Here is an 18,748-nt window from a genome sequence, read left to right on the forward strand (position 1 = left end):
GGCAGCTCTCCGTGAAACTGAGAAGGGAGGAGGGGGTAGTAGTAGGCATGGAAACAGGTAGGAGCTCCCCGTGATATCCATGAGATTGTGTGCTATGTGAGCAAATAATTACTAAATTAATTTAAAACAAAAGAATTGGAAATAGGCCTGCAATCAGTCTAGCCTGATATCTCAACAAACCAGGGACTCTGTGTATGTATACACACACACACACACACACACACACACACACACATATGAAATTCAGGGCAGATATCACAACCCTATCATGACAGCACGGCCTTTTCTTCCTCCCCTTCTATTAAATCTACATTTTGAAGGTGGATGGTGCTGACTCATAAATTAAATTGGAGTAATACATACAGTGTATATATATTTCTGTCACTTTGTCTCAAATTAAACACGAACCTTCTCCCCTGACAAGATGATAGAAAAGTTAATTGCTCGCCCTGGCTTTAAATTGGAATTTGAATTTGCAAAATGCTAAAGGTTTATGAGATCTAAATCATGAGGAGCTTAAATTACATTCCTGTGATAAAATATTAATAAATCAATTAAAACATAAGCCGAGTATAATATTACTTTTTTTTTGGAGGAACCTTGAACACAATAATTCATTAGGGTGTAGTGCAGTAACAATTATTGTATCTTTTTTTAATTTTCTTTTTATTAGTTTTTTTGATAAATACATCATCAGATAACATTCCACATGGTGGATTATCATTACCCCAACGCGGCATCCAGAAATTCTGTTGCACCCCTAAATAAGAGCTCACAACCTAAATTATCTGCTGTTACTTATCCTTGTTAGCATCAGCTGCTTCTTTTACTGAAGGGGTATTTTCCTCTTGGGAACATCTGTTCAATGCCAACTCTGCCATTTTGTGGTTTCTGAGTCTCTCTTCTAAAAATGGGCATAATCATGATAATACTACCTCAGAACTGGCATGAGGATCAGATTAGCTAATGTGGAAACCATTTGTAGGTGGTAAAGCACCATCAAATGTTAATTATTACTATTATAAATTGGGGAATTTTTACCTCTAGAAGGGCTCTTAGACATCACTTAATAACCACCTCCCTCATTTTAAATATGAAGGATCAGAGGTCCAGAGAGGTTAATCTACTTCTCTGAGGTCACGCAGCCAGATAGTGAAACTGCTGAAACTAAAATCAGGACTCCTAAATCCCAACTCAGGGTGTTTTCCACTCTCTACCCTATGCTACCCTACAAAAATTCTAGGAGGTCACATTAAGTTTGGTATGTTATTACTCTCCACATTGGTTTCCTTTTGAAGCTGGGTTTTTTAAATTGACTAAACATTAATAATTCTAGGAGTAATTTTCAGAGGGAGTCAGTGGCACAGACACGTTTCCCCACAGCTGTCAGGAAGGGGTTCATTTGGCTAAGGAGAAACCGCCTTGTCCTGCTGCTCCCCAAATGAAGACTCAGCGGTGTGTCTTCCTCTCCTACAGGTTCTGGAGGAAGCCTCAGAAGAGACAAGATAGTGGCCTTTCTTTTTAAATATTTCTCCCATGTAATGATGGATGAGGATTCACCCACAACCAATCCTATCTCCCTTACCTTCTTCCTGCTCTCTGGCCCTGGGCCTGTGGTTTTCCTGCTCCCCTTCCAAACCCCGAGTCCCGAGAATCACTGGGATTTGTTTTTTTTTTTTTTTTTTACTTATTTTGAAAATAAAGAGAACCACCTCTTTAATACCGAACAGATCTTTGCCAAATAATAATACTTGGAAGTGAATCTGTTTCTTCCTCCAATGCTAAGGGAACCCTAGCTCGACAGGGTATCAGCAGATCAGAGAATAGGAGACTGAGTGCGACTCCTGTTTCTCCTGGTGGCCTGGGATGTGATATCTGACACGTTTTCATCGTTCCATCTTTGTCTCCTCTTCTTGCCAATAGTAATAACAAGATCAATCTATACTAGTGTGTTGAAGACCTCCATTAAATGTTTATGAAATGCTTGCAGAATGACAAAGGATTATATAGTTGCTATATAATAATATTCTGTGATCTTCGAGGAATGAAAAGGAATGAGCTCAGAGTGGATAAATTCTGTGGAATCAAGAACATTCACATGTATAAGCATTACCTAATAGTGGTATAGTTTTTACAGGATATCCACTGCATTGTGAACAGAGACAATATGGTCTATGTCCTGAAGGTTAAAATTAGGATGTGTTATTTTATAAGAGAAAGAAAAGTTAATGAAGACAAAAAGATGTTAATTGAAACAGAAACTTTGAGAACTATAAAATTAGTCAAGGACATCAACAGAAAGTAGATCATAAGGAAAAGTAGATTCTATGGAGCCATTTAGAAAAAAGTGAAATGGTTCATGGAATAGAAAAGCTATCGATCAAAGCATTGCAATAGATCAGTTGTCAAGTGTCATGAAATCTCAAGAACATAGAAATAAGCAAAATAGGCTTTTAAGAAAGTAAATGAGATTTGGTAAATTCCAAAAACTTTATGTATTAGATAGCCCTTCAGGGAATTCCTGATTTTAAAATCTGTTTATGGAGCCCAAACTATGTAGCAGAACTTATGTAGATCTGATCTAATTTTTCTCATAACAATACAGAAAACGTTCATTTTTATGGATGAGGAAACAGATTCGGGGATGTTAACTGATGAGCACAAGGACGGAACACCAGGATTCAAACCATGTCTGTCTGACTCCAAAGCTTCATTCTCTTGTTATTACTCAGTATTATCTTTCAGGGCAGATTTAAGTCAATGAAAAATACAAAGAAATAAACAAACAAGAACTATATAAATGTACTGGGGAAAAGGAAGCAGCAAGAGAAAAAGTGTTGTTTCTGGAGGCAGACTAACAGAAAGCAGTGAGAAGTGAAATGGTAGTTTAGAGTTTAGCTGAACAATCAGAAAAAGTGCACAAAAAGATCACAAAATCATATGTTGTGTCGGGTAAACTGCCCTGTGTATCTGTATTATCTTTGACAGTATTGTAAGTCCTTATTTTTATCTGGATCATCTTTTATTATTAAGTCCCTTGTACATTTCTGGTTGTTTATTAGTTTATAAAGCATTTTGATATATGCTATTTCATTTGCCACTCACAGAAAACCTATATGGTAGGAAAAGAAGGACTGCAATACCCATTTTACAGATGGGAAAACTGAGACTTGGGTAGCTTAAGTAATTTGCCAAAATTTTATTTTCCACAGTGCTTAGAAGTCCAGTGTACTTATTCCAGTATACTTTCACTCTATCAAGTCATTTCTTTGTTTTAAAAAATAGGAAATAATTATAAAGATTTACACCTATGTTTAAAAGGAAGCTGTTCAGTCAACTTACTTTCTCCTGTTGTTCTTCTATTATAGAAAGAAAAGGAAAAGTGCAGTAGCAAAGTCAAGAGATTAAAGCAACTCAAACAACTTTACAACTTGCCCACATGAGATAATGGTACAGCTACAAATTGGGGTCCTCTACTTCCTTCCTATATCTACCATATTACTTCTCATTCTACAACCATAGCTTCATTTCATAGCCTCATCTGGAAGCCCAAAGTTTAGCATAGGGTTTAAATGCAAATATGCCTATGAAGGGAGACATGCAATGGTCAACTAATTTGAATACTGTAGTTGACACCTTACAGTGGATTAGCCCAGTTTGGGGGTCAGGGATGGCCAAGTACTTAATTGAGGAAAGGGTTAGAGAGGAGATAATAAGTGAAGTCTGTGAAGTCCTACTTTTGTCAATTAAAAGGACATATACATAAAAAAATGCAATCCCATTTTATATCTCTTGTGCAAAATGCAAACAATCAAAGAAAAACAACACACATAAAAAGCCTCTTCATTTTTAAATTTTTTTAAAGATTTTATTTATTTATTTGAGATAGAGAGAGAGAACAAGTAGGCAGAGGGAGGGGGAGAAGCAGGCTCCCCCCTGAGCAGGGAGCCCGATGCGGGACTCGATCTCAGGACCCTGGGATCATGACCTGAGCCGAAGGCAGCCGCTTAACCAGCTGAGCCACCCAGGCGCCCCAAAGCCTCTTCCTTTAGAAGCAGGCACAATCCCATATCACAAACCATGGAATACTATGAAATTTAGACTAGGTCAAGGAGGGGATGGTGAGAGTAAATTAAACACACGCAGAAGGCAGAACCTCCAAAAATAAATGGAATGACCTCAGGGGACACACGCTACAATTACTTACATGGAACAGGAAAGTTTGAGGCCACAGGTGGTCTGTGGAAGCATCCACGAGCCTTATTCTACAGCAGAGGTTAATAGAGAAGGTGGCAGTGAATGAAAAATGACAGCTTGCCACATGTACCAGAATTGGCATATGAGGGTGGGAAGGTGGGGAGAAGAAACCACTTCAACTTTGCCCTGTTGATCACATTCAGGAGAAGAAAAGGAAACACTAAATCATGACCCATAAAATGTGTAATATGCAGGACTTCATGAAAATCCTTTTGGGCTACTGTTAACCCAAGTGGGAAAATCAGTGAGCAGAGGCATATCCCTTGAGCAATGGACACAGTGGAGTTCGTGAGAAAGCTATGTTCTAAGAAAGACATCACCAAAATGAAACTTCCTACTGCTGCAATTCACTCCCCCAGCCTCTCTTATTCAGCAAATAGCTGATCAAATTGACTGAAAATTGAGAAATAACCAAAAAGAAACCAGCATTGGACCCATGCTTACCTAATTATAAGACAAAAGTAACATTAGGAAAAGCAGATCAAGATATATATACTAGGAGAAGATTTATACCAGAAAATAATATATATTTTCCATAGTGGCAAAGAAATAGAAGAAATTGTAGCATTTTTAAAATAAGAAGTCTGGGTGTCTCAGTTAAGCGTCTGACTCTTGATTTCAGCTCAGGTCATGATCTCAGGGTTGTGAGATCGAGCCCCGAGATTCTCTCTCTTCCTCTGCCCCTTTCCCACCCCACTCTCCCTCTCCCCCCCCCCGCCAAAAAAAGAAGTCAAAGATTAGATATGTAGGGTCATATCTAATGACAACAAAAAGAGAAATAAAATGAGCTGTGAGAGAACAGGAAAGAAATGGAAGAGAAAAATAAAAATAAAACTGTTTTAGGACAAAAAGCCTCATTAGATGCAGAAAGTAGAAGGAAAGAACTAACAATACCCCAGAATTGTGGGGAAAAAGTTAAAAAAATAAAGAATTTAAAAATAGTTTTAAAATGATGGGAGAAAGTGATAATTATGATTGGCAACTCTTATCTCAGATAAAAACATTATCTCCCTAATAAATCAGAGTTCCTGCAAATAGATAAGAAAAAGACCAACAATTCAAGAGGAAAACACACAGGATATCCAAATGGCTCTTAAACATATTAATAGATATTTAATTCATATATAATGAGAGAAAATAAAATATGCATGATAAGAAGTGCAAATTAGAACTACATCAAGATGCATTTTCATCTGTCAAAACGCCAAAAATAACTTCAAATTGAGGTAAATGTTATAATATCTACTAAAATAACAAGTACATATACTCTTTGACCTATCAGTTCTGCTTTTAAGAACTTATTCTACATGAGTAAAAGAATACATACACAAGATTATTCACTAGAGCATTGTTTCTTGTTGGAAATATTGGAAACAATGTGAATGTCAGTAGGTGACTAGATTAATTAACTATTGGATATCCATCCAATAAATATACTTTAAGTGAAAATTCAAGATGTGGATCAGGGTATGGAGTGTAAATAGTATAAATCTTAATGATATAGAAATAATAACATGGCAGAACCTGAGACCTTTGAAAGGTAAAGACGGGGTAGGAGGAAGAAAGTGTGCACTGAATGCCTGTGTTTCATGGCAGGGAATGAGGGGTCAATACTGTCTAGAGCTGGCAAACTATAGAACCTAGAGATGTTGATGTGTTATCTAAAGCTATGAGGATGGCCACATGAAGAATTAAAAGTAAAAATTCAACCCAGGGCTGGTGGTGAAGAGGAAGGAGAGAGTGGAGGGCCAAAGGAAGTGTAGTGGAGTATTTTCATAATTTTCTAGAGAATCCGAAGTTGCATTCTAAAGTCATCAAATCAAAAATAGGACTTTACTTCCCTTCTTAAATGCATAAAGTTAACCATTAGAACAGTGTACTCGAGTTGGTATCCGACTGTTGGAATGAGTATTACAAAGGTATCTCAACTCAGACCTACTGCATCTTAGGGTGGAGAGGAATGAGGCCTGGAATCTGTATTTTCAGTAAATCCTCTAGGTCTGAGAAACCCTGCAATAGAAGAATTAATCTATGAAACAATTGCCAAACCATTAGGAAGAGAACTCACAATAACAAAGCAAATCATTAGGAAAGAAATGAAGCAATTTTTTAAAATACTGTAAAACAGGATGACAGAATTAAGATCAAGCATATATTTTATAGCAATAAGCATAAGGCTAAAGTCATCTTTTAAAAAGATACAGTTTAGTTAAAAATGTACAGTTTATTATTAGGAAGTCTGTCACTACAATTAACATACCAATAGATCAAAAAAGAAAAAAAAATATATGGTGCCTAGAGGACATTTGAAAAAATTCAGGCCATATTCTATCACAATGTAATGAGTTAGAGATTGATATTGGAAAGAAAAATTTAAAATAATATCTTTGTAAAATTTAAACTTGTAAAATCCATTTTTGAATTAAAGAGAGATTACAGAATTTACAGAAAATAAGCACATATGGAGATAGAGCAGTGTTCAGAGGAAAATCCGTAGCTTTAAGTACTTTCACATCATATTAATGATGTGAAAAAAGTAATTATTAATATATTAGCATTCTCAGGAAGTTGGTTAAAAGGAAAAAACAAATCTGCAAAGCAGAAATAAAGAATTGATAAAATAATATCAGAAATTAATGAATTAGGAAACTGAAGAGAGACACTAATAAATCAAAGATTTGGATTTTTCAAAGAGAATAACAAAGCAATATCACATGGTTTAATTACTAAAGGAGAAAGCCCACAAATGCACAAAATTAGCAATACAGAAGGGGAAGTAACCATAGAAATGAGGAAATTAAAATAATTATAATGAATACTTTACAGATAAATTTGAAAATTTTAGGTACAATGGATGATTTCTAGGTAAATATAAATTGATCTAAGAGAAATAGAAATTTAGAAAGTTTCAGGGCTAGCACTAAATAAAATGTGCGTGTGTGTGTGTGTGTGTGTGTGTATTTGCTAAGCAAATCAATTTGTTAACTTTGTTAAGAGAATATTTTTCCTTCTTATCTCTTAAATGTGTCCTCAACTTTTTTCTATTAGCACTGAGTAGTCAAGAACAGACTCCTCTGGCATTTCTCTTCTTTCTCATGAGGGGACATTTTTTTCTCATTATTTGCTTAACTGAGTTGTGAGGAGCTGAGTAGAGGCACTCATAGTCTCTGTATCCTTCACTCAGGTTTCTTCTGCCTCAAAGGCCCGCCCGCTGACAGAGTTAGGACTGAGAGGATAATGAGAGAAGCCTTGGTTTCTAGGTTTGGTTCTGCTACTCCTTGCAATGTTTGCATTCATTGCTCTATGTGTGTGTGTGGGGGGGGGGTTGTTTGTTTGTTTGGTTTTGTTTTTAATCTCTCAACTAAGGGATTTGGACTAGATTCCTGGTTCATATTCTTTTCCCAGAAAGCTGTATCTGTCCATAAAATTTGGGGGCTTCACAATCTTCCCAGATCTCCTCTTCATTCCTGGAGATTTTTTTTTTTTTTTTTTTTTGAGACCTAGGTGAGAGCTATGGTTGTTGAAAGGATCCCATTCTCCTTTTACACAAACCCTCCCACACCCATAGGTGCTTCCTCCTTCCGCCAAAACAAACTATTGCACCAAAAAGAAAAGAAAAAATAACTTCATTTATGTACAGTCAGATATAAAGACATCTCTTTTGACTCCTGTGCATATATTTCCTCAACTCAAGATTAGGGCATACAAATCAGGCTGGTATGCCAGACATGCTCTGCCCATGGCAGGGCCAAGGAGAGGATTCTAGAGCCATGCACTAGACAGTTTTAAATTGCTTTATAAGCCTTGGGGACTGCACAGCTTTAAAGTGAACACAAACCTCAGATGGAATGATTATCATTGTGAAAAGCAGAACAAACATGGTGATTGCAGTTCAACTCTGGAGCTAGACCACTGTAGTTTACATTTCAGCCCCTTTATTTACTTACTGCAAGACCTCAGGCAAGTTACTTAACTTCTTTGTGCCTTAGGTTCCTCATCTGTAAAATGGAGAAAATAACGGTACCCACTTCATAGGTTTGTTGAGGGGGGCTGTTAAATAAGTACATACGTGTGAAGTTCTTAGAAGAGTGCCCTAGCACAGAGGACACTCTCGACAAGTGTGAACTATTATTAGTGTCTGCCTACCAGTTGTGAAGTGTGTTAGCACAAGGGTAAACAAACATCACTTGTTTTTAATCTGCTCATTGTGAACCATCTCTTTTCACGTTTTGGTCATGGCCAATATAGCACCATTCCCTGTGTGAACCTGTGATGGGATCCATGGCTCTGCTATTATCTAGTAGTTATGAGCATTGTCATATGCAGGATGTTTTGGAAGAAGCCTTTTAATTCCAGAATTACCTTCCTTAATTTGGGGTTGTTTCTTAAGCATCTCTGATCAGTAGAGGAAGCAGTTGAAGTAAACTAGGGATTAACTTCATTTTAAAAAGAGAATTATTTTTTCATACTTTCTCTGTTTTTGTAAAGTTTTATTTATTGTGTATGTGTATATAATCTATGACCCAAGGATAACTACTTTCTTGGGAAAACACAATAAAGTGAAAATATAAAATTATGTTTTTATTTAACTATATTCAGCATGTATTTTTTTGGAGCGGCATTTAAATTTGAGAGCTTATTATATAAGCATATAAATATGAACTGTCAATTAGAAAACAAAAACAAAAAAATTAATGTATACAGTTTCAAGTAAGACAGATAGTTTGCTATGTCTTTATCCGCTTTGGTAGAAAGCATTTGCTGATTTACTCCTGGTCATAGAGAAAGGAACAATTAAGTTTCAAAATATTGAACTAGCTTATATGGAGCCAGTTTTATCTCAAATTTATAAATAGTTGTATAGAAAAGAGTCACATAAGTATCAAAGGCTGCCTTGGTTGTATATCGAAGATAAAAGCCAAGGTTCTCACATGAAAAGAAATGTTGATTTATGCTGAATTTCAAAGGAAATGATTAGATTATCTATGTTGCCTAGTTATCACAATTGTCTCATCTGCTCTGACCTTAGTTTATTTTTTTAAAAAACACAGTTAGTGCTTTTCTGGGGAGCCAGATAGAGACTATCTCAATACTATCTCATGTTTATTTTTTTACATCAAATTTAGTATTTTGAAAATGTATAAACCCACCATTGACTACTTTCTCTACAGGTTTTACGTTGGGCTAGTGCCATCTGTGGTTGCAAAGCCAAGTGTTCTGTTGGGGCAGAATAATCAAATCAAAGTTAATGGGGTGACCATCTAAGCAGGGCTCTTTGTCATTAAGGTCCACTCTTGTGATAGTAGCACATTATCCTGCTGATTGGATTTGTAGGAAGGCATCCACCTGTGGCCACATTGGCAGAGAAGAGACTTGCTGTGAGGCAGTCCTGGCCAAGTAGGAGGTAGCTGTCCTGGGTAGCAGATTCTTTTGCTGGAAAGCCACAGCATGCAGGACAGCATGAGCAACATTAGTAGATGGGTGATTCACACATTATTTGGTTGATTTAGGTCCCAAACAAAGTAACCAAAAGCAGAGGAGTAGCAACTGTATCACTGAAGAGGAATGACTGGTCTTGAGCCGGCGAAAAGCAGGTATATGCTGAGACACTGAGCAGATGATCAGACAAGCTTTTGGTACGTGGAGCCCTTTACCTCCATCTCAGGCATGCTTTCCTCTGTTTGGACAAGAGCTATTGTAAGAATTTCCATGTCTGTTGGGGGCACTGAGGCTCTCACAGACTATGGCAAACACAATTTGGCTCACACGCTCTCATAATCAGGCTGACTTGCACTGAAACAGAGAGAGCTCTATAGCAGTGCCAGGCCTCTAGCGGTACCAACTGTTAAATAATAAACAGGCCCTGTTTGCTGGCAGCCTCTTCCCCTCCCGCCAACATGGAGTGCCCATTCTCTAGGTTTACCTGCCTGCGTGTGTCCAGACACTCCGAACAGTGTGCGTGGTGTGTGAGGTGGTGGCGGCATGGAGGCATCAGTCTCCATCTCATCTGCTTAGTTTATTCTCCTCCCAGGCCCTCGGGTGAGCGAGCGAGCACGCAGGGCTCTGGCAGCTGGAACAATGGCTATGCTGTCATTCTAGATAATGGTACAGGCTTTGTAGAGTGCATTGGCTAATTGTTTTTCTTAGGTTCATTTTCTCTTCATATTCTTTCTCTTCCTTTGAATTGGTTTGGAGGGAGTAGGGATTAGGAAGGGTGAGAGTGGTTCTGCCAATTTGCTACTTTACTTACGGGAAGTTAGCATTGGTGTTCATTGTTTTATTTTAAAAGCAAGATGTGTGTGTGTGTGTGTGTGTGTGCACGCACACGCGTGTTTTATTCACATTCATAGTGAATCCAGACATTCAGTCAATCAGCAGATAGGTACTGAAGACCCACAGGGTACACAGAACCCCACAGTAGGTGCTTAAGCTTAATTCATTGTGCTTTATTTACTCTGGTACTGTACAACTGCCTGGGTGAGGTCGAAGTTTTCTCTCAGACTCCAGATACCAAAGGACTGTATAGACCCTGGTAGAGCAGTTCAATAAAGAGACAGGCCAGAAACACACATGCACCCAGAAGAGAAATGGTACCTAAAAGTCCTCTATTTGGTCATGGAGAATTTTTCACATTCTTTAGTCCCAGGGATGACAACCTCTGGATAGTCTTAGTTTTCTATTGCTTTTTTGACCAAAGGAGTTTGGTATGCCATGCAAATGCAATGCTCAAAAAAAGACTTTCTTAATTCCCAGAAACCTTCTCCAACCCCTGATCCCCAGGAAAGCCTGGGAGAAATAGTCCATGATACCAATCCCTGGGAGGAGGATTTTCATTGATCAGTGTAAATGAGGCACATTCAAAGTCGGAAGGCCAGGGCCATGTAGTGGTAAAGAAAATGTAACTATGAAGCAAAAAGGACTGGTTTTTCTCATGAACTAATTCTAAAGACAGTGCCCCATCTTTCAAATAATGACAGCATCCCTGGAGGAAGTTTCTCCCAGGATGACCACTATGAAAAATAGCTTTTATTAGAGGTCTATGTTATAATACATTTAAAAAACCCAGTCACATCCCTTTATAATGATGGCTCCCACATGAGCAAGCTGTCCTTTAGCTGGGATACCAAAACCATTTGCTTGAGTGAAATGAAACTTCTAACTCACTAAATCACTAAATATGCTTTCAGCTGTGGGGTAATCATTTAGAGTCTTGGACTGACATAATTTTTAGTCAAGAATACATATTTGAATTAACTCTGGTGATAGCTTAGAGGGTGTTGCAGAAAGTTAAGTTAGTAATCCCATATTCAACCTAATTTCTCCTGAGTTCATGCCTCAATGGTGTGTAATGGGTACATTGTGGTGTTCTTTTCCTTTTATGAGAAATGCAAAACCCTATCTTCTCATTATCTCTTAAGAAAGATTTAGCTAACTTATAGTGTCAAAAGTGGTTTAAAAAATTCAGATAGTAATAAATTCATTCAGAATGGTTCACAAATACTTGGTGGTAAAATCGATAGGGAGATGCTCATTTAAATAGCAACCAGCACTGGGGCGCCTGGGTGGCTCAGTTGCTTAAGTGTCTGCCTTTGGTTCAGGTCATGATCTCAGGGTCGTGGGATGGAGCCCCACGTCGGGCTCCCTGCTCAGCGGGGAGCCTGCTTCTCCCTCTCACTCTGCCCACTACTCGACCTGCTTGTGCGCACTCTCTCTATATATCAAATAAATAAATAAAATCTTTTAAAAAAGAGAAAAAAAGCAACCAGCACTATATAACAAGATAATTAATTTGTATTTGTTATTAATCTCCTATTGGATCTATACCCCTTGCCACTGAGTTCTCAAAGGTTTCATCCAAAGGGACTCCCTGATTAATTATCCTTCATGCAAGAAATTTTCCCCATGTCCACTAGGCCTTCTCCTGACCAGCAGGCCTCAGCGCTCTCTCCAGGACACTACATGGATGGGCTCTGTTAGAGTGCTCATTTCTCCCTACATCAAGCTGCTTGCAGATAGTAGCAACCACAAGCTCATCTACACTCTTGAATTTGATCTGTTGTTGATAGAAAAGCAGATACCCAAAGATTTTAGAATTGTGTCTAAAATGGAGAATATATAGACTTTGAGTGAGGGTGTGAGGAGCTCTCTTAGGAGTCACACTCATCAATGTGGTGAATTCTGTTGATTGCCTGAGTATTTTCTCTCCTGTGTTCCAGTGAGTTCAGTTTTGATTTCAAACACACACACATACCGTATAGGTATATATAGTTGCACATGTTGTTATTAGTGATTTAGATGCTAAATCTATGAAAAGAAGCCCTTGGGTGGGGGTGGGGGGGCGCAGGGAGAGTATTTAAGCATCACATATCCGGAAGTTCTCCAGGTTCTTATTCAAGATTCCACCAGATTTCATATGGTCAGGACGTGTAATTGAAGACCAATATAGTACATTACCTTATTACTTATTAGAAAAAACTTTAATGCCTACTACAGTGTTTTGCATAATATAAGAATGTTTTGGTGTATTTAATAAAAATATGTATATAGTTACAGTTGACTTTGGTTGTTGGGAAAATGGGATTGCTGGAACAGCACTTAAATAAAATGAATAGTACTGACCTACTTAGAAAAATTAATTATGAAAGAAAAAATAATGGATTATAGTTGCAGATAATGGTTTTGGGGACGCTGCTGGTTGAAATCCATCCTGAGGCTTATTTATAATTGGCACAATTAGAGTTTTCGAGAATTCAGCAGCTTTGATTTATTTACAGGGATTAACATAGTATTTGAGTTATTGAGGAGGTGGGGAATGGAAATGGGTAGGGGACTTACTGCTTTACATTGGAGTTCTACAGAATTTCAAATTAATATTTTGGGAGAGAAGGAATTATCTCCAGAAAAGCACCAGGTTCTTTAACTGAGAGAACTTAATACATTTGGGTCCTTATGTCAATAAAATTTTATACTAGATCAGATAACAAAAATTGAACATGACTTTGCACTTAAGACTACTTTATTTTCTATGGGGTCTACAAACTAAGTTTCCACAATTGCATTTCACTCCTTGAAATTTTTATTTTTTCATCAGATGTTTATTGAATACCTACTGTGTATTCAGGTACCATTCTAGATACTTGGGATCCACCAGTGAAAAAGATGAAGTATGTTAGAAATTGAAAAGTGCATGACCCATTTACTCATGATCCATAAAAGAATGAATTGGACTTAATCAAAATTAAAAACTTCTGCTCTTTGAAAACATTATTGAGAGAATGAAAAGGCAAGCCACAGACTGTAAGATCATATTTGCAAAGACTATATCTGATGAAGGATTTGTATCCAGAAAATATGAAGAACTTTCAAAACTCAAAACTTCAGGGAGAAACTGGGTACTACTTTATTAATTCCTGTATCCACAAAGTATCTGGCTTACTAGCTAATTGTTGAGTGAATGAACAAATGGCCTTAGAGAAGAGAAGATAGAGATGGAGAAGGTAGGAAGCTCAAAGTGTTAAGAAACAGTTCTCCAACTTCATAGTTTGCTTCAGATCAGCCCTCTGTCTCAAGAGCAGTTCCAAATAGAGAGGTTCTTGGTATAATACGTGCATAAAGCTTAACACCTTCAGAATCGACATGTATGCTATTGCCCATGCTGACACTAAGGAAGAAGCCGTAAGCCACTGATGCTTGGGAGTAGAGTAATGTCATGGAAAGAAAATAAAGCTGAAAAAAAAAGAGGCCCAACTTCCAGTCTTAACATTGGCAAACAATGACCTCAGGTCCAACCTCTTGAAACCTAGATTATGATATTTAAAGAGTTATACTGCCCACCCTGCTTCTTCCATAATCTTATTTGAGAGCCAAAAGTTAGAATGGATGTAAAAGCAAGTATTGAATTGCTATGGGAAGGTAAAGTTTTGTTATGAAGGGTGACAAAGTCTCATAAAGGCAATCTTACTTAACCACTGCAGTATCAAAAATTGATGTTCTCAGGACTCTTTCTTAGGCTCTCTTGTCTCTCTGGACAGTCCTCCTGGTCAATCTCATTCACTTCCACAGCTTTGATTAGCATCTTCATACAGATGACCACCACATTTTTCTCTTCAGCTCGGACTTCTCTCTGAGCCCTGCTAATGCTTCCTCCTAAGTATTCTTTAAATCTGTTCCCTCCTCTACATGCCAAAGCTACCATGCTGATCTACAATATCATCTTTTTCACTGAAATTATTGCAATATTCTCCTGATTTCCTTAATATAATCTTAATAGGCTGGTTCCTGTCTCTGGTTCTAGCCTGACTCAGATCACTTTTTCTCTAGCATTCAGTGTTCCAATCAAATTGAACTTCTGGTGTCTTCAGTGCACTCTCATTTCTGGCCTTTGCCTATGTTCTCCCCCTCGTTTGGAATACCCTCCATTCCTCCCTTCTTCCCCCTTCTGCTCAGATACACTTAAATAACTTAGCAAATCTCAACTTAAATCTCATTTTCTCTGGATGCTTTCCCTAATTCCCCAACTAATTAGAATTGCCTTGCATTGTACTCCTATAATGTATGCTTTATTTTTACTGATTGTTTTGCCTAGATCACCTTTAAGATAGGGAATAGTAATCTCCTTCAAGGTTATATTTATGGTGCCTAACACAATGCCTCATATCGATTAGGCATTTAATAAATATTTGTTGAGTGAATGAATGAGTACATGAATACATAAGTAAATTTAATAGGCACAAATAATGTTATGGCTAATCCATTACATTTTTCACTTTAATTTTTTGTAATATTTGCCCAGTTTGACCCTAGAAAAGTAAAAAGCAAACAAACAAACAGCATTTCTTGAAAATTTGTTTCACTTTATTATATGTATTTTGAGTGGATCTCACTAGAGTCTCAATTTTCTGGTATTAAGGGTTATTCCAGAATATGAAATATCTGAACTGCATGATTCCTATTTTTTTTCTCTAGGAAAATTATTGTTCGAGCTCCTTTTATTTTTTTTTATTTGCCTTAATGTTAGGGATAACTGAAGGTGTCCATGATTGGTATGAATTTGACAACTTTGTTCAAGAGATTATTATGCTGTTGTCAATTTTCTTAGACTAACATTTAGGAAAATTCTATTATTACAGTCTTTGCCTCTATATCTGGCTGTCTTAAGCCCCAGCTAGATGGAAACATTTTTCAGTAATACTCTGGCATTGCTTTCCATTATTTGTCTATAAGAAGCTAGGGAGGTTATTAAAGATGAGACAGTGAGGAACCTGACAGAATATGGTTCCACTGACAACCGAGGAGGTTGCTTAAAATGGCATAGTCAGTTTGCAATAAAGGTTTGTCAGGACATTTGGTATTGCACAACAAGTTTCCACATTAATCAATCCCTTATGCTGTAATTAATACCTTGCTAAAATGTTGATTCTCAAGGAAAACAACAGTTTTTAACTTTAATAGATATCTGACACAATTTTGAATTTATTATTAACAGGTTAATTGAGTATTGAATATTGAACAGAATAATATTCTGCTGTCAGAATGCTTCCAGCAAGTGAGGCACTTTACTTATCTCCATATCCCACAGTGATCCAACAATGAGAACTTACCACCGTTTTACTAAGGAGGATCCTGAAGATCAAAGATATAAAGTAACTTGCTTTTAATATCACACAACTCATATAGAGGAAGCCCAGGCTTAAATCCGAATCTGTCTTGCTTAGATTTTTTTTTTCTACTCTATTTCATTACCTCTCTGTGAAACAATGACTTGTCTGGTTATATTAGTTTCCCAGGGTTGCTGTAACAAATTGCCACAAACCTGATGGCCTAGAACAACAGAAATACTCTCACAGTTCTGGAAGCTGGAAATCAGAAATCTGAAATCAACAAATCACCAGGGCTGCAAACCTTCTGAAGACTCTAGGGGAGAATCCTTCCTTGCTCTTCCAGCTTCTGGTGACTCCAGCTGTTCCTTGGTTTGTGATTGCATAACTATAGTCTCTGCCTCCAGCTTCACATGGCCTTCTCCTCTGTGTCTTTGTCTTCTCTTCCTCTGTCTTTTATAAGGACTTGTCATTGTATTTAGGGCCCACCTGGATAATCCAGAGTGATCTCATCTAGAGATCCTTAACCTAGTTAGATCTGCAAAGACTCTTTTTTCAAATAAGATCACATTCACAAATTTGGGGGATTAAGATGTAGACATATCTTTTGAGTAGCCATCATTCAACCTAATATACTGGCTATTGTAGGAATTGTTTTGGTCTCAGAACAGTAGATATACCCTTGGAATATTTACTAGTCAAAACGCAGAAAGCTAAACTTCACTTACAGACACATGTATTTGCAAATGGCTAGTTGATGCTGATTTTCCATCAGGACCAGCAGCAGAAAACTGAATGTCACTTTCTCACTAATAGGACAAGAATGGTAACATCTTATAGGATGCTGTTTATGCTTTTGGAGGGGCTTCACTAAAGCTGTGACCCATCTTGCCTACTTGGTTGCAAATAGAGACCTCAATAAATAGGGTGAAAGACATCTAGTTTCCCTCCCTGATGCCACCCTCAAATCTGTATACCATCATCATCTATTTTGGTATATCTTCTAAGAATTTCTCCAACTACTTACTTAATCTTTTAATCTTTGCTACCTTTCAAGGTAGGCATTCTTTAAAATATGGAATAGTATTTCATCTTCTGACCCTATTTGTGCTTACCTGAACTTGAAGTTTATCCTCTAGTGTTAATATTCTAGGATTTTATCAGTAGTTCTGGGCTTACCCTCTTCATAACCCCATTATGTAATAAATCAGTGTTCAGTGATTTATTACAGACTGGAAATGCGTGTTTATACACGTTCAAAGATGTCTTAATTTTACATAAAAATGGAAAAACCTTTCTAGCTTGTTTTCAGCACACTTTATTAGGCTTTTTGGCCACAAGGTCATATTAAACCAGTATCATTAGTAAATAGTTCAAAGCTATTTATAGATTCTTTTTTGAGTTGTATCTGATATCTTAAATGCCATAATCTTAAAAATATAACTTGTGTTATTTTCTCCCAGAATGTTTGGCTCACATTTATTCTCATTAAGAATAATAGCCAACAAACAACAACAACAACAACAAAAAGAATATAACCAACATTTATCCAATATCTTTGATTTGTGAGGCCCTATATTAAACATTCCATATGAGCTACCTCATTAAAGCTCCAACAACATGGTAGAACTACTTCCTGTATTTTACAGATGAAGAAACTGAGGCTCTGTTGCTGCTACTTTTTACTATTCACACAACCTAATCTTCCTACTGCTTATCTCTTTGGTTTCAGTGGTTTGAATGTCACTACTTCGAGTAAGATTTTATCCACTACTTTCTCTTTTCAATCTTTGACACAGTGTTGAATTAGGATAGCTTCAAGTACTAATCCTTGGGAAATTCATTTATTATTCATCTGTTCCACTAAATTTCAGGAAGTGTTCTGCACACTGAGAGTATAGTGGTAAGCAGTTGTGATAAGTAGCTTCTGAGATGATACCCAATGACCTCCATATCCTATGTCCCGCCTCCTTGTGTAATTCCCTAGCCTTTAGTATTGACTAGATCTAGTGACTGGCTTCTAAAAAGGACAAAAGTGATAGGCTGTCACTTCCAAGATTAAGTTAAAAAAAAGACTGTGGTTTTCATCTTGGGTACTTCTTTCACTCTCTCGGGTTATTTTCTCTGGGAAAAGCCAAATGCCTTGTCATGAGGCAGCTCTGCGGATAAACCCAATTGGCAAGGGATTGAGGCCTGCCAATGACCAAGTGAATGAATTTGGAATTGGATCCTCCATTCTAGTTCAGATGAAACCATAGACCTTCCTGAGTTTGATCACAACCTCATGAGGAACTTTGACCCCGAGGCTTTGACCCAGACTTACCCAGGCTGTACCCAGATTCCTGACCCACAGAAACTATGAGATAATAAATGTTTGTTTTTTAAGCTACAAAGTTTGAGGGTAAGTTTTTGCACCATAATAGATAACTAATATAGCAATATGGCTAAGAACCTTACTCTCATGGACCTTAGACTATAGTAGAGACTACATACACACAGAAAAATACACACAATATTTGAGTGAAGCTGAGAGTAGTTATTCTAAGAGGGAAATAAATCAGCGTACAGTGAGTTGGGGTTGCTTTGGATATCATGATCAGGGAAAGAAAGACCTCTCTGAAGATAACGTTTTAGCTGAAGGTAATGAGAAGGTGTCAGTCTCGTGAAGATATAGGGGCCGGACAGTCCAAGCAGAAGAGATAATTAGAGTAGGGATAGTAGAAATAGGCTTGAATTGTGTGAGGGACGGAATGGGCCACTGAGGCAGAAGCACAATGAAGGGAAGAGTGGTAGGAGATGACATCAGAGAGGTGTGCAGGAAAGATAATAAAAGGACTTACTGATCCTGATTTTGAATTTGAATTTCATTCTTACTGAAACATATATACATTGTG

General features: G+C 37.4%; 1 protein-coding gene across 8 annotated transcripts in view; it reads left to right on the forward strand.

Moving 5' to 3' along the window:
* The window catches only part of LOC113916432, a 729,899-nt gene that overhangs the window by 243,744 nt on the left and 467,407 nt on the right, over positions 1-18,748 (forward strand). For 2 of the 8 annotated variants that reach the window (XR_004819962.1, XR_004819961.1), the window contains exon 5: positions 3,369-3,450. The exons of the other annotated variants lie outside the window; for them this stretch is intronic. The gene's annotated coding sequence lies outside the window, so the exon portion shown is untranslated. The remainder of the gene's footprint in view (positions 1-3,368; positions 3,451-18,748) is intronic. 8 annotated transcript variants of the gene reach the window in all.

The sequence above is a fragment of the Zalophus californianus genome, chromosome 1, assembly GCF_009762305.2.
Source record: "Zalophus californianus isolate mZalCal1 chromosome 1, mZalCal1.pri.v2, whole genome shotgun sequence".
Lineage (NCBI taxonomy): Eukaryota > Metazoa > Chordata > Mammalia > Carnivora > Otariidae > Zalophus > Zalophus californianus.